The sequence below is a fragment of the Cherax quadricarinatus genome, unplaced genomic scaffold, assembly GCF_038502225.1.
Source record: "Cherax quadricarinatus isolate ZL_2023a unplaced genomic scaffold, ASM3850222v1 Contig1448, whole genome shotgun sequence".
NCBI classification, from domain to species: domain Eukaryota; kingdom Metazoa; phylum Arthropoda; class Malacostraca; order Decapoda; family Parastacidae; genus Cherax; species Cherax quadricarinatus.
In genome coordinates, this window is record NW_027196474.1 from 40914 (window position 1) to 68347 (window position 27434).

The following is a 27434-nucleotide window of genomic DNA, read 5'->3' on the forward strand; positions in this document are numbered from 1 at the left end:
CACAACATATTATGTAAGAAACTTCAAGCTATAGGCATAGGTTCAGCAGACTGGTTTAAGTCCTATCTCAGCAACAGTAGACAAAATGTCAAAAGCAACAAAACGGAATCAGAACCTATGCCGATAACATGTGGAGTTCCCCAAAGTAGTATTCTGAGTCCCTTATTATTCCTTTGTTGTGTTAATGACACATCCATGAGTGTTAAGTGCAAACTCCAACTGTATGCAGATGATAGTGCTCTGCTAGTGTCAGGTAAAGACCCACAATATATAGCTAAGACAGGAACTGGAGTCCTGCAGCAAATGGTTAGTAGATAACAAATTATCGTTATACCTCGAAAAAACTGAAGCCATTCTCTTTGGCACGAAACATAAACTGAGAAGGGTAAATAATTTTAATGACCAGTGTAATGGGGAACCCATCACTTCAGTTTCCTCAGTAAGATATCTGGAATCCATGCATGTCAGGAGAATTGATAAAGAACAGTGTAGTAAAGAAAGTGAATGCCAGACTGAAGTTCCTCTACAGACAAGCACAGTGTCTACCTACCGAGGCTCGCAGGACCTTATGCTAGTCCTTACACAATGTCAAATGGACTATGCTTGCTCTTCATGGTACTCTGCCTTGACAATAAAACTGAAAGATAGACTGCAAATCACCCAGAACAAAATGGTAAGATTCATCCTGGGGCTGGATCCAAGAGAACATGTAGGCCAGGATGAATTACAACAACTGGATATGCTGAATGTTGAAGACAGAGTAAAAATTGAAGTTAAACCAAATTTATAAAATTGCTCACAAACAATGTCCAGAATATCTTGCTGCCAATTTTGTAAATGCTTGGAACCAAAGCAATCATAGTACTAAGGGACAGAGCACAATTTTGTAGTACCCACAGTTAGTGGTCGGGCTTCAAACACCTTTTATTGTACATCAATAAGTGAATGGAACAGATTGCCCGCTTATATCAAAGCCAGTCATAGTATGAACCAGTTCAAGAAGAGAGCCAAAAGATGTCTAATGAATATAGCTACAGAAAGGAAGGAGAATGATTTTTTTTAGCTAAGACACATGTAGTCTTCCCTTATTCCTAGTATATCTCCTTTAAAGTGTAATAATAAGATATTATCACCATTATATTATAGCAATAAGGTAAAAGGACCCAAATGGAAATAAGTCACTCTGACTTTTTTAGGTTATCCCAGGTACTTTACACATATGCTGCTATGTATGATAATCTATGTAACTTTATTTGTGTATACCTGAATAAACTTACTTACTAATTATTTCAGAACAGCAATACCACAGCAGAAAGGAAGACTTGAAGAATGCCTGTGCTTTACACCGAAACTTAAACAACCACTCAATCAACTACAAAGACGCAAGATTCATTGCCAGGGAAGAAGACACTTAGAGACACAAGATCTTAGAATCATCTTTTTTCTTTATATCCAACAATTTCAACCCCAACAACGACTTTTACAACATAGCTCAACCCCTTGTCAGTAACTTCATCATTATCCTACACAGCAACAAACCTACTTGCCCATTCCGTCACTATTCTCGTTATATATAACCAAGTAGCCTCTGCTCAGGTAGATCTTTGTTGTTACTAGATAACACTCACTGTGTGCCAGAAATATTGTCAATAAAACACTGAAGTATTATGAGTTTGTGTCTATTTTAAACTGTTTATCTTCATCGGGAAGTTGAGCTGGATAAAGTGTAACTGAGAGTCGCCCTTAACAACCCAACAACAACAACAACAAGTTGGAACTGCACAGGAATTAGACGGAGTGTTGGACAGGTATTAGACGGTGTGTTGGACAGGTATTAAACGAAGTGTTGGACGTATTAGACGGTGTGTTGGACAGGTGTTAGACGGAGTGTTGGACAGGTATTAGACAGAGTGTTGGACGTATTAGACGGAGTGTTGGACAGGTATTAGACGGAGTGTTGGACAGGTATTAGACGGAGTGTTGGACAGGTATTAGACGGAGTGTTGGACAGGTATTAGACGGAGTGTTGGACAGGTATTAGACGGAGTGTTGGACAGGTATTAGACGGAGTGTTGGACAGGTATTAGACGGAGTGTTGGACAGGTATTAGACGGAGTGTTGGACAGGTATTAGACGGAGTGTTGGACAGGTATTAGACGGAGTGTTGGACAGGTATTAGACGGAGTGTTGGACAGGTATTAGACGGTGTTGGACAGGTATTAGACGGAGTGTTGGACAGGTATTAGACGGAGTGTTGGACAGATAGACGGAGTGTTGGACAGGTATTAGACGGAGTATTGGACAGGTATTAGACGGAGTGTTGGACAGGTATTAGACGGAGTGTTGGACAGGTATTAGACGGAGTGTTGGACAGGTATTAGACGGAGTGTTGGACAGGTATTAGACGGAGTGTTGGACAGGTATTAGACGGAGTGTTGGACAGGTATTAGACGGAGTGTTGGACGTATTAGACGGAGTGTTGGACAGGTATTAGACGGAGTGTTGGACAGGTATTAGACGGAGTGTTGGACAGGTATTAGACGGAGTGTTGGACAGGTATTAGACGGAGTGTTGGACAGGTATTAGACGGAGTGTTGGACAGGTATTAGACGGAGTGTTGGACAGGTATTAGACGGAGTGTTGGACAGGTATTAGACGGAGTGTTGGACAGGTATTAGACGGAGTGTTGGACAGGTATTAGACGGAGTGTTGGACAGGTATTAGACGGAGTGTTGGACAGGTATTAGACGGAGTGTTGGACAGGTATTAGACGGAGTGTTGGACAGGTATTAGACGGACAGTTGGACAGGTATTAGACGGAGTGTTGGACAGGTATTAGACGGAGTGTTGGACAGGTATTAGACGGAGTGTTGGACAGGTATTAGACGGAGTGTTGGACAGGTATTAGACGGAGTGTTGGACAGGTATTAGACGGAGTGTTGGACAGGTATTAGACGGAGTGTTGGACAGGTATTAGACGGAGTGTTGGACAGGTATTAGACGGAGTGTTGGACAGGTATTAGACGGAGTGTTGGACAGGTATTAGACGGACACTTGAGAGTGACTGAGGTGTTAGGTTTATTGTTCTCTCAGATTTGTAAGATTTAAGTCTGGTTTTATTTACTATTTTATAAGTGTGTTATTGAATTTGTGTTATAATAGCACTTAACACTTCGTAGTAAGTTTTTATTCAGGTACACATATATACACTTACATTATCATACATAGCAACATATGTGTACATTACCCAGGATAACACATAACACTCACTGACTTATTTACATAAGAAAGAAGGAACACTGCAGTAGGTCTGTTGGCCCATACTAGGCAGGTCCTTCACAACCCAGTAACTGGCCAAAGTCAGTCAGGATGGAGCACTTCAGAGGGATGGAGCACTTCAGAGGGATGGAGCACTTCAGAGGGATGGAGCACTTCAGAGGGATGGAGCACTTCAGAGGGATGGAGCACTTCAGAGGGATGGAACACTTCAGAGGGATGGAGCACTTCAGAGGGATGGAGAGGGATGGAGCACTTCAGAGGGATGGAGCACTTCAGAGGGATGGAGCACTTCAGAGGGATGGAGCACTTCAGAGGGATGGAACACTTCAGAGGGATGGAGCACTTCAGAGGGATGGAGCACTTCAGAGGGATGGAACACTTCAGAGGGATGGAGCACTTCAGAGGGATGGAGCACTTCAGAGGGATGGAGCACTTCAGAGGGATGGAGCACTTCAGAGGGATGGAGCACTTCAGAGGGATGGAGCACTTCAGAGGGATGGAGCACTTCAGAGGGATGGAGCACTTCAGAGGGATGGAGCACTTCAGAGGGATGGAGCACTTCAGAGGGATGGAGCACTTCAGAGGGATGGAGCACTTCAGAGGGATGGAGCACTTCAGAGGGATGGAGCACTTCAGAGGGATGGAGCACTTCAGAGGGATGGAGCACTTCAGAGGGATGGAGCACTTCAGAGGGATGGAGCACTTCAGAGGGATGGAGCACTTCAGAGGGATGGAGCACTTCAGAGGGATGGAGCACTTCAGAGGGATGGAGCACTTCAGAGGGATGGAGCACTTCAGAGGGATGGAGCACTTCAGAGGGATGGAGCACTTCAGAGGGATGGAGCACTTCAGAGGGATGGAGCACTTCAGAGGGATGGAGCACTTCAGAGGGATGGAGCACTTCAGAGGGATGGAGCACTTCAGAGGGATGGAGCACTTCAGAGGGATGGAGCACTTCAGAGGGATGGAGCACTTCAGAGGGATGGAGCACTTCAGAGGGATGGAGCACTTCAGAGGGATGGAGCACTTCAGAGGGATGGAGCACTTCAGAGGGATGGAGCACTTCAGAGGGATGGAGCACTTCAGAGGGATGGAGCACTTCAGAGGGATGGAGCACTTCAGAGGGATGGAGCACTTCAGAGGGATGGAGCACTTCAGAGGGATGGAGCACTTCAGAGGGATGGAGCACTTCAGAGGGATGGAGCACTTCAGAGGGATGGAGCACTTCAGAGGGATGGAACACTTCAGAGGGATGGAGCACTTCAGAGGGGGAGCACTTCAGAGGGATGGCACTTCAGAGGGATGGAGCACTTCAGAGGGATGGAGCACTTCAGAGGGATGGAGCACTTCAGAGGGATGGAGCACTTCAGAGGGATGGAGCACTTCAGAGGGATGGAGCACTTCAGAGGGATGGAGCACTTCAGAGGGATGGAGCACTTCAGAGGGATGGAACACTTCAGAGGGATGGAGCACTTCAGAGGGATGGAGCACTTCAGAGGGATGGATGTGTTCAGAGGGATGGAGCACTTCAGAGGGATGGAGCACTTCAGAGGGATGGAACACTTCAGAGGGATGGAGCACTTCAGAGGGATGGAACACTTCAGAGGGATGGAGCACTTCAGAGGGATGGAGCACTTCAGAGGGATGGAGCACTTCAGAGGGATGGAGCACTTCAGAGGGATGGAGCACTTCAGAGGGATGGAGCACTTCAGAGGGATGGAGCACTTCAGAGGGATGGAGCACTTCAGAGGGATGGAGCACTTCAGAGGGATGGAGCACTTCAGAGGGATGGAGCACTTCAGAGGGATGGAGCACTTCAGAGGGATGGAGCACTTCAGAGGGATGGAACACTTCAGAGGGATGGAACACTTCAGAGGGATGGAGCACTTCAGAGGGATGGAACACTTCAGAGGGATGGAACACTTCAGAGGGATGGAACACTTCAGAGGGATGGAACACTTCAGAGGGATGGAACACTTCAGAGGGATGGAGCACTTCAGAGAGATAGTAAGATTCATCCTGGACCTTGGACCAAGAGAACATGTAGGCCAGGATGAATTACAACAGTTGGATATGTTGAATGTTGAAGACAGAGTAAAACAACTGAAGCTAAATCATGTTTATAAAATTGCTCACAAACAGTGTCTAGAATATCTTGCTGTCAGTTTCTGTATAATCCTCCGGGTTTAGCGCTTCCCCCTTGATTATAATAATAATTGCTGTCAGTTTCGTCAAGGTTGGGAACCAAAGCAATCATAGTACTAGGGGGAGAGAACAATCATAGTACTAGGGGGAAAGAACAATCATAGTACTAGGGGGAGAGAACAATCATAGTACTAGGGGGAGAGAACAATCATAGTACTAGGGGAAGAGAACAATCAGAGTACTAGGTGGAGAGAACAATCATAGTACTAGGGGGAGAGAACAATCATAGTACTAGGGGGAGAGAACAATCATAGTACTAGGGGAGAACAATCATAGTACTAGGGGGAGAGAACAATCATAGTACTAGAGGGAGAGAACAATCATAGTACTAGGGGGAGAGAACAATCATAGTACTAGGGGAAGAGAACAATCATAGTACTAGGGGGAGAGAACAATCATAGTAGGGGGAGAGAACAATCATAGTACTAGAGGGAGAGAACAATCATAGTACTAGGGGGGGAACAATCATAGTACTAGAGAACAATCATAGTACTAGGGGGAGAGAACAATCATAGTACTAGGGGGAGAGAACAATCATAGTACTAGGGGGAGAGAACAATCATAGTACTAGGGGAAGAGAACAATCATAGTACTAGGGGGAGAGAACAATCATAGTACTAGGGGGAGAGAACAATCATAGTACTAGGGGGAGAGAACAATCATAGTACTAGGGGAAGAGAACAATCATAGTACTAGGGGGAGAGAACAATCATAGTACTAGGGGGAGAGAACACAACTTTGTAGTACCCACAGTTAGTGGCCAGGCTTCAAGCACCTTTTATTGTACAGCAATAAAGGAATGGAACAGACTACCCGCACATGTCAAAGCCAGTCATAGCATGAACCAGTTCAAGAAGAGTGCCAAAAGGTGTCTGATAAAAATAGCTACAGAAAGGGAGGGGAATGAGTTTTTATTTTTTAGCTAACACACATGTAATTTTACCTTATTCCTAGTAATGACCCTCGTATTGTAGATAGTCTTTTTAGTATGATAATAAGATGTTAACTCCATTATAGAATAATAATAAGATATTATAACCTTTATATTATAATAATAAGGTAAAAGGACCCCAATCAATCAAAGAGGCCCAGTGGATATTCATTGTTCTCAAGCACTGCATTATGATGTCTAGCATTTTTATAATTGCATGGTTTGTGCTTTTACTTGGTTTGAATCCCAATTGGCAGGGGTTGAGTATGTTGCATGATGATAGTAAAGAGTATAATTACTTTTGGATTAATTTTTCGAAGATTTTGAATAACAATAGCAGGTTAGATGTAGGTTTGTAATTATTTATGTTGGGTGGGTCTCCTCCTTTGTGTGTTGAGGTAACCCATGTTTTAAGTATTACTGGGATTGTGTAAGTTTCTGATGATTTGTTGACCACTGTTGCAATGGTGGATGAAAGCACATTAGCTGTTATTTTGATCAGTAGCGGTAGTATTTGTGCTAAGATTCCTTATTTATTTTTCAGTGAGTTTATTATCAAAGATACCTCAGATGGATCAGCTGGAATAAGGTAGAGGGAGTTCAGAAAACTTCCAACAAGGTAGTCACCTGCTCGAAGACTGGTAGAGAAGAAATCATCTAATATATTGACTGTTTCAGAAGGTTAGATATATGTATGGTTCATTGAGTTTGGTTAGGCCAGTATCTCTGGTTTTGGTGTTTTTTCCAGAACAGAGGATTTGTGGAAGTGTGTTCTAGATGTTCTTCACATCACTTCTCATTTCATTAACCTTCTAGCACAATAGAGCTGTTTAGACTTCCTTATTAGTTTGGTAATACTGATGCATAGTGTTTGGTTTGTTCTTTAGTTATTAAGCCCAATTCGTACTGTTTTTCATAGTTATATTTTTATGAATGGACTTGAGGATACTATTTATTACCCAGGGGTTACCCAGTCTTTACTGTGATCTGCTTAATTTTAGTAGGGTAATGTCTACTGTAAAGGCTTTGTATTTTTTTTTTTTTTTGGGGGGGAGAAGAATCACCAGTGCTCCTGTCACCAGTAATGTATGTGTGTGCCAGTTAATGTAACTTACTGCTGCAGTAAAGTTATTAATGATGTCTCATCATGGAAACAAAACGAGATCATATTAGTTTCAAGTGGTAGATATATATGTTGGTTATGGGGAAGGTGGGGTAGTGATTAGTAGCAGTGTCTGTGATTATCCCTGCTTCGAGGGGAGCTATTATGTTAGTCCAGATATGGTCAGTTGAGGTTACACTTCTCTTGTTGTTTCTTGTTGGTTTAGTTATTGCTGGTTATAGTTTGTTTAGTTATAGCTGTTACTTGAGAGTCCTTGGCTAGAACAAGGTTAAAGTTGAAATACTGATCACAACGGGGTGATCACAATGCTATGCTCTGTTTTTGAGAGAATACTAAATTGAAAGAGAAGAAATTGAACCTTTTTTTTTTTTGGCAAAATATTAGTCTCGAGAAATTGCAGTCTGTTCTATGGGGATGTGAGTGATCAGAGTGATCTTATTTCTTGTTCATGCTGATACAAACAAGTCTGGACAACAGTTTCCTTGGTTTCTTGAGGTGTGAAATTCTTACAGTTTTTAATAGTTTTGTTAAGTATCCAGTAAGTTTTCCCTGCTAGTTTCTATGGTGCACTTCCTATTGTAGATGTGATGGGATAGAGAAGAATGATTCACTTTTATTATTATAGGAAGATCTTAAATGAGTACAAGGTGAGGATTAGAGGGAAGTTGGCAACAGGTTACAGAATTACAAGGTGGCAACAGAGAGGATTAGAGGGAAGTTGGCAAGAGAGTACAAGGTGAGGATTAGAGGGAAGTTGGCAACAGAGTACAAGGTGAGACTCACAAAATCGCAATGACACAATTGCAAAGAAACCATACCATGGGCGGGTTAAGAACCCGTGATCAGAGAGTCATAAAACTCCACACCAATGCATTAGCCACTGGACCAGCAAGTGACAACAAGAGTCATCCAATTAGGTATATTTATACACCATAGGAAGGTTAGCATAGGCACCACTGTGACTACAAATGCAAGCTTTTACAGACAAATCTCCAGCTAGTATGGTGCAGGTTCTAAACCTGCCTGTTGTATGGTATGTTTGCAATCATGTCATTATGATTTCATGAGTCATGTTGACGGCTTTAAGGGGACTTAAGCTAGAGTTCGTCATGTCTATGCTAGCTTTCTAGGTTGTTTTCAGGACTAGAAGTAGCTTGAAATTGACAAAAATATTCTATTTTTGTCAATTTTTCTGAGGACTGGTAAGGTCCCCCTAACCCCCTGCTCTGTTTTATGGGTTTTTAATAATAGTTCAGATTCAATTATTGGGATGCCATAAACCGTGACCAATAATTCCTGGTTATATTTTGTTATCCAAGAAATAGAGTAAATCTTTATTTTTTGTGATTATGAATTTAACATGGAAAGCAAGTTTAATAAAGAATGGTGCTGGGAATGTGAATAATGAACAGGGAAAATTTTGTTTTAGTGCCAAGAATATCTACATTGAATATTTTGGACTGTGTTTATAAATTGTCATTTTTTATTTTTGTGTAAACTTGGCCAGATTACCGATTTCTGTGGACTTTATAGTGTAGTTGTAATAGTTGAATGGCAGTTCTTTGTGCTCAAACACTGACTTTTTTGGGTCATCCCAGGTTCCCTACACATATACTGCTATGTATGATAATCTATGTAACTATTTGTGTATACCTGAGTAAACTTACTAGTAATATTGAATTTGGTTGAATGGAAGAGTGGAATTGTCTTAAACTAGAACTCAAGTTGGGTGAATTGCTAATGTGCAAATTGTACCAGGTTCACAAACTTTGCATCTGTGTAAAACTCTAAGTTTTCCATCAAATTTCATACTTTTCAAGTCATTACCTTCAGTAAAAATTATCTTCCATTTCGGAAGATTTTTTTCCTTTAAAAAAAAAATGGACACTGAGAGCATTATTAATTATGGGAGTGTGGACAGTGATAAGTCTACATGTACTAGCACAGTACATGTACTAGCACAGTACATGTACTAGCACAGTACATGTACTAGCACAGTACATGTACTAGCACAGTACATGTACTAGCACAGTACATGTACTAGCACAGTACATGTACTAGCACAGTACATGTACTAGCACAGTACATGTACTAGCACAGTACATGTACTAGCACAGTACATGTACTAGCACAGTACATGTACTAGCACAGTACATGTACTAGCACAGTACATGTACTAGCACAGTACATGTACTAGCACAGTACATGTACTAGCACAGTACATGTACTAGCACAGTACAATGCAGTAGAGTACAGTACGATAATTTTATTATTTTTTCCGGTGGATAAATGAAGTAACAGATGTACAGTAAAGTAAAGTATTGGTGTGTGGTTTAGTGGTGATGTAGAATAATTTATTGTGACTCAGAGGAACTTTACAGTAACAATGTAGATGGTGTGGCAGACACTGGTAGATGGTTCATCAGGTATAGATGGTGTGGCAGACACAGGTAGATGGTTCATCAGTTGTAGATGGTGTGGCAGACACCGGTAGATGGTTCATCAGTTGTAGATGGTGTGGCAGACACCGGTAGATGGTTCATCAGGTATAGATGGTGTGGCAGACACCGGTAGATGGTTCATCAGGTATAGATGGTGTGGCAGACACCGGTAGATGGTTCATCAGTTGTAGATGGTGTGGCAGACACACAGGTAGATGGTTCATCAGTTGTAGATGGTTCATCAGTCATCAGGTATAGATGGTGTGGCAGACACAGGTAGATGGTTCATCAGTTGTAGATGGTGTGGTTCATCAGTTGTAGATGGTGTGGCAGACACAGGTAGATGGTTCATCAGTTGTAGATGGTGTGGCAGACACAGGTAGATGGTTCATCAGGTATAGACAGGTAGATCAGTTGTAGATGGTGTGGCAGACACCGGTAGATGGTTCATCAGTGGCAGACACAGGTAGATGGTTCATCAGTTGTAGTAGATGGTGTGGTTCATCAGACACAGGTAGATGGTTCATCAGTTGTAGATGGTGTGGCAGACACTGGTAGATGTAGATGGTGTGGTGTGGCAGACACAGGTAGATGGTTCATCACAGTAGATGGTGTGGCAGACACAGGTAGATGGTTCATCAGTTGTAGATGGTGTGGCAGACACAGGTAGATGGTTCATCAGTTGTAGATGGTGTGGCAGACACAGGTAGATGGTTCATCAGTTGTAGATGGTGTGGCAGACACAGGAAGATGGTTCATCAGGTATAGATGGTGTGGCAGACACAGGTAGATGGTTTATCAGATTTAGATGGTGTGGCAGACACAGGAAGATGGTTCATCAGGTATAGATGGTGTGGCAGACACAGGTAGATGGTTTATCAGATTTAGATGGTGTGGCAGACACAGGAAGATGGTTCATCAGATTTAGATGGTGTGGCAGACACAAGTAGATGGTTTATCAGATTTAGATGGTGTGGCAGACACAGGTAGATGGTTTATCAGATTTAGATGGTGTGGCAGACACAGGAAGATGGTTCATCAGATTTAGATGTTGTGGCAGACACAGGTAGATGGTTCATCAGTTGTAGATAGCAGACACAGGTAGATGGCAGATTTAGACAGGTAGATGGTTTATCAGATTTAGATGGTGTGGCAGACACAGGAAGATGGTTCATCAGATTTAGATGGTGTGGCAGGAAGATGGTTCATCAGATGGTTCATCAGATACAGATGTTTACTTGAGATGAACAGCAGCATTGAAGCTCTTTGTTTACACTCCATATTTAATACCACCATTAAAATTGTACAGTAAGGCCCCACTTATACGGCGGGTTAGGTTCCAGGCTATCGTTGGAAAGCAGACATTGCCGGAAAGCAGAACTCCATTTTTTCCATTTATAAATGCATATAAATGCCAGACAACAAGTTTACACTAAATTATATTAAGTTAGTAATAGAACTAGGTATTAAAAACACACAAAGTAAAATACATACACAGTACATTCATTACTTATCTTAAAGTATTTGTAATCTTAATGTAAGGTGAGAGGTGAGTAGTACTTATTTGTAGGAAGTCAGGTGTAGGTAGCCCTGGCTCCCATCTCATACTTAATATACAACATATAAACAGCCCAGAGAGTTAAAATATACATACAGTACACTCATTATTTACCTTAAAATATGTGTAGTCTTTATGTAGGAAGAGAGGTGAGTAGTATTTATTTGTAGAAAGTCAGTGTAGGTAGCCGATAGGTGTAGACCGCCTGGGCTACACCTACTGGCTACCTACACTGTGACCCAGAACCATATTATTAGCATTGACATCCCTTGTTCACTGAATTTAATCATTTCTAACTACCTTTAGATGCCATCATAAATGAAGGGAGAAGTAATGAATAATTCATGCCAAAAATTGTAAACAAAAGTGGAGTGGGGGAGTGGATGGACGAAACACAGATTCATACACGTTTTCTCTGCTGCCTGCCCAGAGAAAACGTAATGTTGTCCCTCTGCCCAGCTACTACATAGGTCCACAAGTATTATTATCATAGTACATATAAATTATGCAATAAATGCCAGACAACAAGTTTACACTAACTTATATTAAGTTAACAATAAAAATAGGCATTTAAAACACAATAAAAGGTAAGATACACACTTATTACTTACCTTAAAATATTAATATTAATGTGAGAGGTGAGTGGCAGGGTATTTATTGAATAAAATCAGAATGGCACACCATCATCCTCTAACTTGGCACTTAAAGCAAGAGGCTTACGACGCCTCTTTTTGTCACAGCTAAGCTTAGACGCCATCGTCAATGAGAGCCATTTAGTCAACGAAAGAGTAAATGACAGAGAGAAAGAGATAGAGTTCCAACAATGTAAGAACACAAACTGAACAGGTAGTGGGCAATCACATGGTCAGGCAAAATAAATGCGTATTAATATGTGTCTACTTTTAGTTCATTCACATACTTTTGTAAGAGTTTGTAAAACTTTTGCCTTACAATATTTTTTATTATAATAATAATAATTACCTCACAATACAAATACTCTTACTTTGTGCACAAGTTAGTTCAGAATAAACAAACAGCAACACTCCCAATCTCATGCAACACACCATTTTTAGAGTGAATGAAGATACTATTACTATTATCATAATTAAAAAGCACTAAACCCACAAGGGTTGTGAATTACTATATTTAGAGTGAAGGCATACAAAACTAATATTTTTCTACAGTTATCTCCCAGTGTTTGACTAGAGAAAACATAATTCTTCCGATACTACCTACACAGCCGCTTTGTAAACAAATCTTATACGTCAGTTTTTATTCTGTTAGTGTGTATAATGTTTATATGCTGTGAAACGTGTTTCTTATATAATTCTGAGGAAAATATCATAGATGGATTAATGAAAAGATTAATATTAATGTAAAATAAGACATTTGATGTGCCCAAGAGTGATTATTATGTAGTATTGGCATCATGAGTAAAGAGATTATTAGTGATTTTAATGTGTACCTGCACACCAGCACAGTGTGTAAATATATTTAGGTACACCTACCATCCGACTTACGACCTGCTCGACATACGACCATTCGACTTATGACCGTGTTTTCTATGCCAAATTTTTGGGAAATAAACAACTGTCTGTTGTACACAGTGTTTATCCTAAACCTTTCAGTATAAAATACAGTACTAACAGCATAAAAAGTAAAGTAAAAAATTAAATACCAAAATAAAACAATAAAATAAAGTCATTACAAAACCGTGATGTTCATATTCAGTAGTAAGGTTTAACTAACGTCCATTTTGACTTACGACCAGTTTGTCGGAACCGATCTCGGTTGTAAGTCGGATGATACCTGTACAGGTACACATAAGTATAATTATCAGAGTACATATAAAATATGCCCCGTTAAAACGTTGAGAGGCCCTCTCCTAAACTCGTTCTCAGGGTTGATAATATTTTGGAAAAAAAAAAAATTTTCTTATGAAATGACAGAGAATATTTTCCCGATCATAATGACACCAAAAGTATGAAATTTGATGGAAAAGTTACGGAATTAAGCTCTCGCAAAGTTAGCGGTCTCAACGAAGTTGACCCATCGGCAATTTCACCCACTTTGAGCTCTGCTTTTGGCCAATTTCAGTGTACTAGTCGACAAAAATCATATCTATTTCACTAGAACTCCATCTTTTCTATCGAAGGAATACAAGAAATCACCCATTTACTGATTTCAAATATGCAATAAAGTGGTCAGAAATTGGCAATTTTGCCAATTACACACAGATTTCAGAAGATGGCAATTTCCAAATAGGGTCCAGAATAAGCAAGACAGACATTCCTGACACTAAAATAACATTTTTGCTGTTCATTAGTTATGTCCCCAGGCGCCTCTTACATCTCTTTTGCTTTTGATTTTGAATTTTTATTCTCACAAAAAATAGAAGATTTACTGTTATGCAGACTACTGCATTAGTGTAGAAATGGTGTCAAAATGGTATAAATAATATCAGTGCACTTGTGAAAGAATATTAGACTCACCAGTTGACATGTATTGGACGCTTGACATGATTTGTTTACTTTTGAAATTTGGTAAAAATAGAACGTTTCTGCTACTTTGAGCTCAATTTCAAGGTACTTTTCATTAAGACACCAATCAAAATCATCTCTGTTTCTGTAATATGTCTTCCATTCTATAAAATGAGATCAGGAAAACTAGAATACCACCATAAATACCATACGATAATACACTGCAAAGTCACTTTTAATCCTAAAACACGGTCGGAGTTTGTTTTTTCTCATTGTGCACTGTGTGCTGCAGGATTTTTTTGTACTGTGCATACTGACAACATAGACCCATTCTTTCATATGTAGGCCTACCAGCTTTCTCTCACTAGATTTGAAGGCGCTAGAGTTTAGGCATTCTAGTACAAGAATAACCATGGTGTGTAAGCCATACTAGTACGTCGGAAACCCTGAAAGGTTTAAAATACTTGAAATTTTGGAAAGTTCCCAGACATAACAGATGTAGTCACAGAGAATGTAAAAAACCAGGTGAGGCATTCTGTATTTGAAAGACCGTTTGCCATATAGCAAATTTTTTTCATAATTTGACATCGCTGCATTAACAGTATGCCATAAAATGAAACACTGTATATAGTACTTGTATATAGTACTTGATATACAATTCTGTTTATAGTACGTACTTGTATTCTATGTACAGTGAGGTATGCTATAATATAACCACATAACAATGAAAAATATAATATAAAATTGTGAAAAATGCATAAATGTGCATCTAAACTCTAGAAATAAAGAATACCATTAACACTTGTAATAAAACAAATTAGTACAAAAATAATAAAAAAATACTGTATTTTATCCTAGTTTCATGTTGCTGAACTTGCAGGACAGGAGGCAGAGGAGAGAATTAATGTTTATGTAAATATTTGTTGTGTAAATTGTTTGTTACAACATACCTCACTGTATGTGGTGTAATCTTTATTTATATTCAACAGCTGCAGAATCAGTAAATAAGAGAAGCATATTTAGAAACTGAAAAATTTCAGTTGTAGCAATGAGAAAAATTTGGTATTCATAATTCATGATGCCCATGGAACATAAACCTGCAAATTAACCCTTAAACTGTCCAAACATAGATCTATGCTCACTCGAGTAGCACTCCGAACGTAAATCTACCTTTTTTTACACAAGAAAGCATGTAAAATCGAACATAGATCCACATTCGGAGCGCCACGCGAGCGAGTGTAGATCTACATTTGGACAGTTTAAGGGTTAACCTTTCTTTATTTATAATAAATAATTGTCTGTATTAAGTACAATTAAAGATGTTTATCCCAACACAGGGAGCATTACATCCAGTACCCATTGATTACCAAACACAAGCAACTTGCTGCCTGGTCCCACTGCTGGACCACTGACCACAGGCAACATCTTGGCCAGTCCCACTGCTGGACCACTGACCACAGGCAACATCTTGGCCAGTCCTACTGCTGGACCACTGACCACAGGCAACATCTTGGCCAGTCCCACTGCTGGACCACTGACCACATCGCACTCAGTTCCACTGACAGCAAAGTTTCACTCAAGGGCCATTGAGGATGGTAAGTTAATTTTTATATTTGGATATTTTCACTCATTTATATCTGAAAAGGTAGAGCTCCAGCTCTTGATACCTGCCTTTGCTCATCATTTATTTGTAAGGTAATCATTAGATATAAATATTTCTTATAATAATGATATTTTGATTTGACATGATACAGTAGACCCCCGACCAATGAAGGCATCATCTAACGAAAAAATCGCCCAACAAAGCGTTTTAACATAAAAATTTTGGCCCGACCAACGATGAAAAACTCGACTAATAGCATTCGTCCCAAATGTGTCTGCCTGTCTGTCCAGCTGAGCGCGCCTCAGCTGTCCTGCCTTCACCTAGTGTGCCATTGTTTACAAGCTAGGGTGGCCGGTTTCACGCAGCATGGGCCCTTCCATGTACAGAGTATGCGGGGGTTGTGTGAACAACACACAGTGCTAATTGCATTTTACTGAGATGTTTCGCCCACCAGGGACTTTATCAATTCTCTCTCGTGGGCGAAACGTCTTGTTTTTTTGAAAAGATTCAGCCTGACACACGGAGTGTCATAGAGGTTTTTGTGCCTAGTGTTGTGTCTGAGCCCTATTGCAACTGTCAAGAAAGCATTTCAGGTTGGGATTTATATTAGAATTGATTGTTCTGTAAATGTGGGTTGCACAATAGATCGAGTGAATATTTTGTATATTGATTTTGTATATTGAGTAGGTATAGGTCTTTGAAGAGTGGGAGGTTGTGTTGTCTAGCAGTGGATTGTGTGATTGTTTGCACTGTGGCTTTATGTTGTATTATTGATTTTAGGCGGTTTTTCTTTGTGGAACCCAGGGCACAAATACCATAGGTGAGGTATGGATAGATCAGTGATTAGTATAGTATAAGTAGTGCTGTTTGTGGTACATAGTAATGTATCTTTGAGAGGATGCCAACTGTTTTAGAAACTTTGTTATGTGTTTAATTTCAGGTTATTATCAAGGTGCAGACCCAGGAATTTTCCATCATTATGTTGAGCAATAAGGGTGTTGTTCAGCATAATGTTTAGTTGGACCTCACTTGCTCTAATCCCAAACATAATGTTAAAAGTTTTGTCTATATTAAGTGTGAGTTTACTGACACTCAGCCTGGTTGCTATTTTTGCAAGTTATTCATTAACAATAGTGTTGAGCGAGGCTAGATTTGAGTGGGAGATGACAAAAGTCATGTCGTCAGCAAAGATAATAGACATAAGTTGTTGTGATGTGTTTGTAATATCATTTATGTATAAAAGGAAAAGGAGGGGGCCAAGAATGTTACCTTGTGGTACACCAGTGTCCAGGGGTCTTGTTGAGGAGGTTGTGTCATTGACAGAGACGTATTGCTTTCTATTAGTTAGGTAGGACTTGATAAATGCAGTTCCATGGCCTCTTATACCATAATGATCAAGCATGAGGAGTAGGATGCTCTGATCTACTGTATCAAAAGCTTTCTTGAGGTCAATAAAGAGTCCAGTGCTGTGTAAAGTAGGTCTAGCATTTTTATTATTGTGTTATTTGTGCTTTTGTTTCTCCTGAAGCCAAACTGGCATGGGTTAAGGATGCTTTGTGATGTTATGAAGGAGTATAAATATGCTTTAGTATATGAGTTTCTCAAAGATTTTGGAAAGTAAAGGCAAGTTTGATATTGGTGTATAATTGTTTACATCTGCTGGGTCACCACCTTCGTGTACTGGTGTAATCCTTGCTAGCTTGAGTGATGCCAAGAAAGTGTTGGTTTCTAGTAATTTGTTAGAGAGTAATGCAATGGTGGTTGAAAGGATTCGAGCCGCTCATTTATAGAGTAGTAGTGGTGCTTGGGTTACATTTTCTGATTTGTTTTTTAAAGAGTTAATAATTATGGTAACCTCAGTGGGCTGTGTTGGTGTAAGATAGAGGGATGTTGGGAAGTTTCCACCTAGATAATTATTAACTCAGTCATTGTCAGTTGGAATTTTACTGGTGAGATTTGATCCTGTGATTGAGAAGCCATTTAACTTGTTAGTTGTATCAGTAGGCTGGAGTTTCAGCTTGTTTCATTTAGTACAATATTACTGTGTTCAGTTTGTGGTGCCCAGGATCTGAGAGTGTTTTCCAGGTCTTTTTTGTGTCTCCTTTCATTTCAGTAAATCTATTAGAATACTATAGTTCCTTGAAATTTCTGATTAATTTGGTGAGGACTGATGTATAGTGTTTGATAAATTGTTTAGTTATTAATTTCATATTGATGGATCTTAGGATGCTGTTAGTAAGCCATGGACAACTTAGTATTGTATTGGTGATCTGTTTAGTTTTAATGGGACAATGTTTGTTATATTATCTTTGAATTTTGTTTAGAAATATCTCTACCCATTCATTGATACCAACAACATCAAAAATTCTGTGAGAGAGTCAACTGAGCTTAGTTCAGCAGTGAAGTTACTTATTGATGCTTCATCATGGAGTCGAAAGGAGAACTTATTATATTCCATTGATTGTTTACATATGTTTGTTAGGAGGAAAGTTGTGTAGTGGTCAGTAGTGTTGTCCATGATTATCCCCACTCTAAGGGGGGCTAGTATGTTTGTCCATATATGGTCAATTATGGTTGCACTCCTCTCAGTCTTGTTGATTTTGTAATTGCTGGTATGAGTAGTGTATTGTTCATATTGTTAATGAAGTCAACCTTGAGCTAACAGCATTAACCTTGACCTAACATATGACCAACAACAGGTTGGTCATCTGTTAGGTCAAGGTTGATGCTGAAGTCTCCTGCTAGTAGTAGGTGGTGCTTATTTATTTGTGTATCTGTAATCAATGTTTTTAGTTTATCACTAAAGGCTGGGATATTAATATGAGGCATCCTGTATATGGCCCAAATTGCTATAGGTTTTTAATTTTTTTTACAGAGAAGTTTGTGAATATATATTCACCATACTCATCATTGAAAGATATGGTGTTGCTACATGATAGTTCATTAGAATAACATATGGCAATATTTCCCACAATTTGTTCTGGTCTGCAGTTATGGATTGCTGTGTATCCTGGTAGTGTGTAGATGTCTATTGTGTCTTGCTTAAGCCAGGTTTCAGTAAGAATAATACAGGAGAAGGTTGTCTTTAATGAATCTAAGAGTGCCAGGAGGTCATCATAGTGTTTACTTAGGATCTAATATTGTAATTCAAAATTGTAATATATCTGTCATTGCTTAGGACAGTACTGGCTTCCGTTTCTTTGTAGTAAAGGCAATTGGTTTCAGTTCAATGGTGGCTGGGATTTAGATTATATAGGTTCAGTTCAGAGATGATGTCAGCATTGAGCATTCGGGGTTAACTGATAAATATTTAAATGATAGTGAATTGCAGAAATGTAATAAAGGGTAATATTAATGCCTGTAAAAATGGGTTGATTGAACAATAATGGTGTAAGTGTATATTGTTTCAGTAGATTATAGAACCTAATAGACATATAGTGAAATAATAATAGTAAAATATAATGTGCTATTAAGACTAAGTATATCAATAGCACCTAACAGTTATTGCACTAATGTTATAATTAACTTTATACAGTAGACAGTAAGAAAAAAAATAGGTTTTAAAATAGTAGTACCTAACTTTGTTTTGTATTGCACTAACTATATTATAGACTGCATACACTAGACAGCAAAAAATATACAGTGGACCCCCGCATAACGATATTAATCCGTTCATGAGAGCTCATTGTTATGCGAAATTATCGTTATGCGAATGAATTTTCCCCATAAGAAATAATGGAAATCAAATTAATCCGTGCAAGACACCCAAAAGTATGAAAAAAAATTTTTTACCACATGAAATATACATTTTCCTACACACAAAGAGAAGGATACATGCACAATAGTAGAGTAGTACATGCACAGTATATATTGTGCATGTACTACTCTACTAAATGAAGAATAAATGACACTTACCTTTATTGAAGATGCAGCAATGACTGATGAGACACTGTGTCCTGGGAGTGCCTTTTCCTCCTGAGTACTGTAGGTCCTGTTTGGCATTTTCTTCCAGAACAGGCCTTATCACACTGTGTATGCCACTACGATTCTTAAATCTCTCAAACCAACCTTTGCTGGCTTTAAATTCACCAATATGAGCACTAGTTCCAGGCGTTTTTCCCTGTTCACCTGGGTGTTAGTCAACTGGTGTGGGTTGCATCCTGGGAGACAAGATTAAGGACCCCAATGGAAATAAGTTAGACAGTCTTCGATGACACTGACTTTTTTGGGTTATCCTGGGTGGCTAACCCTCTGGGGTTAATTGTTTCCTGGTATTCTCAATAAGCCACACCAGCAACGGTGCTACAGCAGCAGCAGCAACAGCAGCTGACAGTGCTACAGCAGCAGCAGCAGCAGCTGACAGTGCTACAGCAGCAGCAGCAGCAGCTGACAGTGCTACAACAGCAGCAGCAGCAGCTGACAGTGCTACAGCAGCAGCTGACAGTGCTACAGCAGCAGCAGACGATGGTACAGCAGCAGCAGACAGTACTACAGAAGCAGCAGCAGCAGATGGTACTACAGCAGCAGCAGCAGCTGACGGTGGTACAGCAGCAGCTGACAGTGCTACAGCAGCAGCAGCTGACAGTGCTACAGCAACAGTAGCAGCTGACAGTGCAGCAGCAGCAGCAGCTGACAGCGCTACAGCATCACCAGACAATGCTATAGCAGCAACAGACGGTTCTACAACAGCAGCAGCTGATGGTGGTACAGCAGCAGCTGATGGTGGTACAGCAGCAGCAGCAGCTGATGGTGCTACAGCAGCAGCAGCAGCTGACAGTGTTGCAGCAGCAGCAGCAGCTGACAGTGCAGCAGCAGCAGCAGCTGACAGTGCTACAGCAGCAGCAGACAATGCTATAGCAGCAACAGACGGTTCTACAACAGCAGCAGCTGATGGTGGTACAGCAGCAGCAGCAGCTGATGGTGCTACAGCAGCAGCAGCAGCTGACAGTGTTGCAGCAGCAGCAGCAGCTGACAGTGCAGCAGCAGCAGCAGCTGACAGTGCTACAGCAGCAGCAAACGATGCTACAGCAGCAGCAGATGGTACTACAGCAGCAGCAGCAGCTGACGGTGATACAGCAGCAGCAGCAGCAGCTGATGGTGCTACAGCAGCAGCAGCAGCTGACAGTGCTACAGCAGCAGCAGCATCAGCAGTTGACCATGGTACCACAGTATTTCAATAATATTTCTCACCCTTTTTACCACAGGGTTGGCACTAGAAGCTTTCTTGGGGCCCATGGTCACTTATTTTGCAGATAAAATCACCAAAAACACTGTAATAATACGAAATGTTAGGATTGTATGCTTGGATGTTACCGCGGAGGCTGGCTTGTAAACAATGCCACCGGCGGAACAAGTGAGGCTGGCTCAGGCCGCACATTAGATGCGTCTCGGACGAATAGTGTTGAGCGGGTTTTTTAGCGGTATGCGAGGCAAAATCTTAGCGATAAAATGTATCGGTATGCGGATTTAACGTTATGTGATGCCAACGGTATGCGGGGGTCCACTGTATAATCATGTATCTCTCCCGCCTGCGTTCCATGGAATACAGGTTTAGGAACCTCAAGCGCTCCCAGTAATTGAGGTGTTTTATCTCCGTTATGCACGCAGTGAAGGTTCTCTGTACATTTTCTAGGTCGGCAATTTCACCTGCCTTGAAAGGTGCTGTTAGTGTGCAGCAATATTCCAGCCTAGATAGAACAAGTGACCTGAAGAGTGTCATCATGGGCTTGGCCTCCCTAGTTTTGAAGGTTCTCATTATCCATCCTGTCATTTTTCTAGCAGATGCGATTGATACAATGTTATGGTCCTTGAAGGTGAGATCCTCCGACATAATCACTCCCAGGTCTTTGACATTGGTGTTTTGCTCTATTTTGTGGCCAGAATTTGTTTTGTACTCTGATGAAGATTTAATTTCCTCGTGTTTACCATATCTGAGTAATTGAAATTTCACATCGTTGAACTTCATATTGTTTTCTGCAGCCCACTGAAAGATTTGGTTGATATCCGCCTGGAGCCTTGCAATGTCTGCAATGGAAGACACTGTCATGCAGATTCGGGTGTCATCTGCAAAGGAAGACACGGTGCTGTGGCTGACATCCTTGTCTATGTCGGATATGAGGATGAGGAACAAGATGGGAGCGAGTACTGTGCCTTGTGGAACAGAGCTTTTCACCATAGCTGCCTCGGACTTTACTCTGTTGACGACTACTCTCTGTGTTCTGTTAGTGAGGAAATTATAGATCCATCAACCGACTTTTCCTGTTATTCCTTTAGCATGCATTTTGTGCGCTATTACGCCATGGTCACACTTGTCGAAGGCTTTTGCAAAGTCTGTATATATTACATCTGCATTCTTTTTGTCTTCTAGTGCATCTATGACCTTGTCGTAGTGATCCAATAGTTGAGACAGACAGGAGCGACCTGTTCTAAACCCATGTTGCCCTGGGTTGTGTAATTGATGGGTTTCTAGATGGGTGGTGATCTTGCTTCTTAGGACCCTTTCAAAGATTTTTATGATATGGGATGTTAGTGCTATCGCTCTGTGGTTCTTTGTGTTGCTTTACTGCCCCCTTTGTGCTGTGGGGCTATGTCTCTTGTTTTTAGTAACTGTGGGATGACCCCCCATGTCCATGCTCCCTCTCCATAGGATGGAAAAGGCTCGTGATAGGGGCTTCTTGCAGTTCTTGATGAACACGGAGTTCGATGAGTCTGACCCTGGGGCAGAGTGCATGGGCATGTCATTTATCGCCTGTTCGAAGTCAATGGGCGTCAGGATAACATTGGATAACCAAATTCTGTTGCTCTCTCATAAAAAATTCATTTTGATCTTCGACTCTCAGTCTGGTTAGTGGCTTGCTAAAAACTGAGCCATAATGGGACTTGAGTAGCTCACTCATTTCCTTGCTGTCATCTGTGTAGGACCCATCTTGTTTAAGTAGGGGCCCAATACTGGGCGTTGTTCTCGACTTTGATTTGGCTTAGGAGAAGAAATACTTTGGGTTTCTTTCGATTTCATTATGGCTTTTAGTTCTTCCCGCGATTCCCGACTCCTATAAGATTCCTTTAGCTTAAGTTCGATGCTTGCTATTTCTCTGACCAGTGTCTCCCTACACATTTAAGACATATTGACCTCTTTTAGCTGCTCTGTTATTCTTTTCCGTCGCCTGTAAAGGGAGCGCCTGTCTTTCTATTTTACATCTACTCCTCCTTTTTCTTAGAGGAATAAGCCTTGAGCGTACATCGAGTGCCACCAAGTTAATCTGTTCTAGGCATAAGTTGGGGTCTGTGTTGCTTAGTATATCTTCCCAGCTTATATCGGTTAGGACTTGGTTTACTTGGTCCCACTTTATGTTTTTGTTATTGAAGTTGAATTTGGTGAAAGCTCCCTCGTGACTAATCTCATTATGTCGGTCTGGGGCTCCATGCATAAATGTCTGAACCTCAATTATGGTGTGATCTGAGTATATTGTTTTTGACATGGTGACATTTCTTATCAGATCATCATTGTTAGTGAAGGTGAGGTCTAGTGTATTCTCCAGTCTAGTAGGCTATATTATTTGCTGGTTTAAATTGAATTTTGTGTAGAGATTTAAAAGCTCGTGCGAGTGTGAGTTTTCATCAGAGCTGCCTCCTTGTGTTATTACTGCAACAATATTATTTGCTATATTCCTCCATTTTAGGTGCCTTAAGTTGAAATCCCCCAGGAGCAAGATGTTGGGTGCAGGAGCTGGAAGATTTTCCAGACAGTGGCCAATTTTTAACAGCTGTTCCTGGAATTGCTGGGATGTTGCATCCGGAGGCTTGTAGACTACCACAATGACTAGGTTTTGGTTCTCGACCTTTACTGCTAAAACTTCCACTACATCATTTGAGGCATTAAGCAGTTCTGTGCAAACAAGTGACTCTGCAATGTACAGGCCAACCCCCCCCTTTTGCCTGTTCACTCTGTCACATCTGTATAGGTTGTAACCTGAGATCCATATTTCGTTGTCCATGTGATCCTTTATGTGGGTCTCAGTGAAAGCCGTGAACATTGCCTTTGCCTCTGCAAACAGTCCACGGATGAAAGGTATTTTGTTGTTTGTTGCTGGCTTTAGACCCTGTATACGTATTTGCAAAGAAGAATGTCATCGGACTGGTGGTATTGTTGGTACTGGGGGGGATTTTTTTTCCGGCATTAGTATCTGTATCTGTTGGTTTGGAGTGGAGGCCATCGACTATTACCTGGAGTTTACCTGGAGAGAGTTCCGAGGGTCAACGCCCCCGCGGCCCGGTCTGTGACCAGGCCTCCTGGTGGATCAGCGCCTGATCAACCAGGCTGTTGCTGCTGGCTTGTACGAGCCACAGCCTGGCTGATCAGGAACTGACTTTAGGTGCTTGTCCAGTGCCAGCTTGAAGACTGCCAGGGGTCTGTTGGTAATCCCCCTTATGTGTGCTGGGAGGCAGTTGAACAGGATAACCCAGGAATGACTGGATTTGGTGTATGATTTCTGCCATTTCCTGCCAGTTTTTTTTCCTTCCTGGCACTAAAAAACCTCTCCCTCTTGAGTGGCTGTGGCTACCCAGGTTTTCCCATGGCCTGGATGTTTTGTATCTTTTTGTCCCCTTTAGATGGTGTGCCTGGCAATTTAAGTTATAGCACAGTCTTTCCTGTACTGAAGAGGTACACATTTCGGGGTGAAAAAGCTTACAGGAAGGGAGTTTGCATTTTCCTGTTGTCATATGGGCACGGCATTTTCTAGAGTGGTCATAGTTGCACGTGCCGTCTGTTTTTCCAGATTTCCCATGTCTGCAGATACCAAGTGCATAGTATGTGCACAGGCTTGGTTTCCATTTGCCTTGGGTTTCTGTGACTGTATTCCCTGTTGGTGCATGAGACTCACAAAATCGCAGTGACACAATTGCAAAGAAACCATGCCATGGACGGGTTAAGAACCAGTGATCAGAGTCATAAAACTACACACCAATGCATTAGCCACTGGACCAGCAAGTGACAACAAGAGTCATCCAACTAGGTATATTTATACGCCATAGGAAGGTTAGCATAGGCACCACTGTGACTACGAATGCAAGTTTTTACAGACAAATCTCCAGCTAGTATGGTGCAGGTTCTAAACCTGCCTGTGGTATGGTATGTTTGCAATCATGTCATTGTGATTTCATAAGTCATGTTGATGGCTTAGAGGGGACTTAAGCTAGAGTTAGTCATGTCTATGCTAGCTTTCTAGGTTGTTTTCAGGACTGGAAGTAGCTTGAAATTGACAAAAATATTCTATTGACAAAAATATTCTATTTTTGTCAATTTTCCTGAGGACTGGTAAGGTCCCCCTAACCCCCTGCTCTGTTTTATGGGTTTTTAATAGTTCTGATTCAATTATTGGGATGCCATAAACTGTGACCAATAATTCCTGGTTATATTTTGTTATCCAAGAAATAGAGTAAATCTTCATTTTTTGTGTGATTATGAATTTAACATGGAAGGCAAGTTTAATAAAGAATATTGCTGGGAATGTGAATAATGAGCAGGGAAAATTTTGTTTTAGTGCCAATAATATCTACATTGAATATTTTGGACTGTGTTTATAAATTGTCATTTTTTATTTTTTGTAAACTTGGCCAAATTACCGATTTCTGTGCACTTTATAGTGTAGGTGTAATAGTTGAATGGCAGTTCTTTGTGCTCAAACACTGACTTTTTAGGGTCATCCCAGGTTCCCTACACATTTTCTGCTATGTATGATAATCTATGTAACTACAGTGAACCCCCGGTTCACGATATTAATCCGTTCCTGAGTGCTCATCGTAAATCAAAATTATCGGAAAGCGAATCAATTTTCCCCATAAGAAATAATTGAAATCAAATTAATCCGTGCAAGACACCCAAAAGTATGAAAAAAAAAAAATTTTACTGCATGAAATATTAAGTTTAATGCAATTGAATAATTACAATAACAACAATAACAATTGAATAATAACAATAGAATAATTGACACTTACCTTTAATGAAGATCTGGTGATGATTGATGTGATGGGAGGAGGGGAGAGTGTTGAACCTATTGTTTAGAAGGGGAATCCCCTCCATTAGGACTTGAGGTAGCTTTTTCCTCCTGAGTAATGTAGGTCCTGCTTGGCAATTTCTTCAAAAACAGGCCTGTTTCGTCACAATTAAACACTTGTTCAGGTTTCAATCCTTCAGCCTCTATGTACTCCTTGAATTCATGCACATATTTTTCAGCCGCTTTGTGATCTGAACTGGCAGCCTCACCATGCCTAATCACGTTATGTATGCTACTACGAGGTAGTGAGGCAGACAATAACAAACTGATGCTGGTAGTCACTGGTGTGAGTAGTGAAGCAGACAGTAACAAACTGATGGTGGTAGTCACTTGTGTGAGTAGTGAGGCAGACAATAACAAACTGATGCTGGTAGTCACTGGTGTGAATAGTGAAGCAGACAATAACAAACTGATGCTGGTAGCCACTGGTTTGTTCATAAGAACAATGAAAATGTACGTGTCCAGGATGAACTTCCCATTAGACAAACTTGTTATTAACAAGAGTTGGTTTATTTTATCGAATGCACGACTGGACTGGATAGCTGTTTGATAGTGTATTTGGTCCACTTCATGGTTATTTTAATCAGAAATCCCAATAAATGTTGAGCCTTTGCCTGGCCAAATTTTTTTGACCTTTTTTTTAGCAAACATCTGCTTTATGGAGGTTCATTTTATGACATTTACTGAACTAGTCATTGCTCACATTAATGTTTGGAGGCAAAGGAGGCCTACTGGGCATCAATGTTTGGAGGCCTACTGGACTTTCCATGCTGGAATGTATGAGCCATTATTTCTACCTTCACTTGATACATTTCCCTCATCCCTACTATCTGTATGACCATGTTCTTGATTTTCTACCTTCACCTGATACATTTCCCTCATCCCTACTATCTGTATGACCATGTTCTTGATATTCTACCTTCACTTGAGAAGTTCACTGCTTAAAAATAACATATTGTGTACATCTGCAAAGAAAAGAATTTTTAATTATTACCTGTCATGTGTTGCTACAGTTTCACACATCAATGTTTACTCGAGATGAACAGCAGCATTGAAGCTCTCTGTTTACACTCCATATTTAATACCACCATTAAAATTGTACAGTGAGGCCCCATTTATATGGCGGGTTAGATTCCAGGCTATTGCCGGGAAGCAGACATCACCAAAAAACAGACATTGCTGGAAAGCTGAACACCATTTTTTCCATTTATAAATGTACATAAATGCCAGACAACAAGTTTACACTAAATTATATTAAGTTAGTAATAGACCTAGGTATTAAAAAACACAAAAAGCAAAATACATACACAGTACATTCATTACTTATCTTAAAGTATTTGAAATCTTAAAGTAAGGTGAGAGGTGAGTTGTACTTATTTGTAGGAAGTCAGGTGTAGCTAGCCTTGACTCCCCATCTCATACTTAACATACAATTTATAAAACAGCCCAGAGAGTTAAAATACACATACGTTAAACTACACATACCTTAAAATATGTATAGTCTTAATAAAGGAAGAGAGGTGAGTAGTATTTATTTGTAGGAAGTCAGTGTAGGTAGCTGATAGGTGTAGCCCACCTGGGCTACACCTACTGGCTACCTACATTGTGACCCACAGCCATATTATTAGCATTGACATAACTTGTTCACTGAATTTAATTGTTTCTAACTACCTTTAGATGCCATCATAAATGAAGGGAGAAGTAATGAATAAGTCATGCCGAAAATTGTAAACAAAAGCGGAGTGGGGGAGTGGCTGGG

At 40.5% G+C, this 27434-nt stretch overlaps 1 long non-coding RNA gene across 1 annotated transcript in view; it reads left to right on the top strand.

Annotated features, from left to right (window-relative positions):
- The first annotated feature begins 1322 nt into the window (after positions 1-1322).
- Positions 1323-27434, top strand: part of LOC138851659 (uncharacterized) — a 33784-nt gene continuing 7672 nt past the window's right edge. Inside the window, exons 1-3 of the long non-coding RNA XR_011391335.1 lie at positions 1323-1808; positions 6960-7096; positions 15355-15612. This is a non-coding gene — a long non-coding RNA (uncharacterized lncRNA). The remainder of the gene's footprint in view (positions 1809-6959; positions 7097-15354; positions 15613-27434) is intronic.